This window comes from Oxyura jamaicensis, chromosome 2 (genome assembly GCF_011077185.1).
Source record: "Oxyura jamaicensis isolate SHBP4307 breed ruddy duck chromosome 2, BPBGC_Ojam_1.0, whole genome shotgun sequence".
NCBI lineage: Eukaryota > Metazoa > Chordata > Aves > Anseriformes > Anatidae > Oxyura > Oxyura jamaicensis.
Window position 1 is genome coordinate 77,556,402 of NC_048894.1, and position 702 is coordinate 77,557,103.

The following is a 702-nucleotide window of genomic DNA, read 5'->3' on the forward strand; positions in this document are numbered from 1 at the left end:
ACTCCTGGGATCAGTTGACAGGCTGAGCCTCTCCTCTCCGCCTTCCCCCCCCCCCCCCCCCCACACACACACACACATTGGGATGCCTTTGGGTGAGATTTGAACACTTGGTTATACTGGGTGTCTCCATGAAAATTTAGAAATCTCTAGTCTCTGTGCTTTTTAACACATTAATAGCCAGGCTGTGTACCTGTGTATTTCATGCATGCTAACTTGCTTTTGCAGACTGTAAATTATCACCGACGATCCAAAGAACCTATGTACCTGTTGCTGTAATAAATTGTACCTAATTGCATTGATCCTAGCTGTGATAATTCTCATTGAATTCTCATTGAGGGAGACTAGAGTAAGGGCGTGTTAAGTTGTTGGGAATCCATGATCGTAATAGTTCAGTACCCTGAATCCAACTGGACCCGTAACGGTTAATCGGCTACACCTCTTAACGTGACATGTTCCAAGGTGCAGATTACACAAGAAGGTGGTCCCAAAGGATAGAGTAGAAAAACTAAGTGGACAGGCAGTAAATATGGATAGAAACTGGTCTTTGAGACTGTTCCTGTGTTCTCTGGCACACCTAGTAAGATTTTATGAGAATATAGCTAATGCTGATTTTGAGATGTTGAGATATAGTCTGCTTCAGCTTTTGACATGCTTTGGATAGAAGGTTGTGATCTACGGGAGAGCTAATTTTCTTACAACATA

The 702-nt window shown here is 42.7% G+C and overlaps 1 long non-coding RNA gene across 1 annotated transcript in view; it reads right to left on the reverse strand.

Annotated features, from left to right (window-relative positions):
* The window catches only part of LOC118162882, a 595-nt gene extending 485 nt beyond the window's left edge, over positions 1 to 110 (reverse strand). Inside the window, exon 1 of the long non-coding RNA XR_004748698.1 lies at positions 69 to 110. This is a non-coding gene — a long non-coding RNA (uncharacterized LOC118162882). The remainder of the gene's footprint in view (positions 1 to 68) is intronic.
* Positions 111 to 702: the final 592 nt, after the last annotated feature.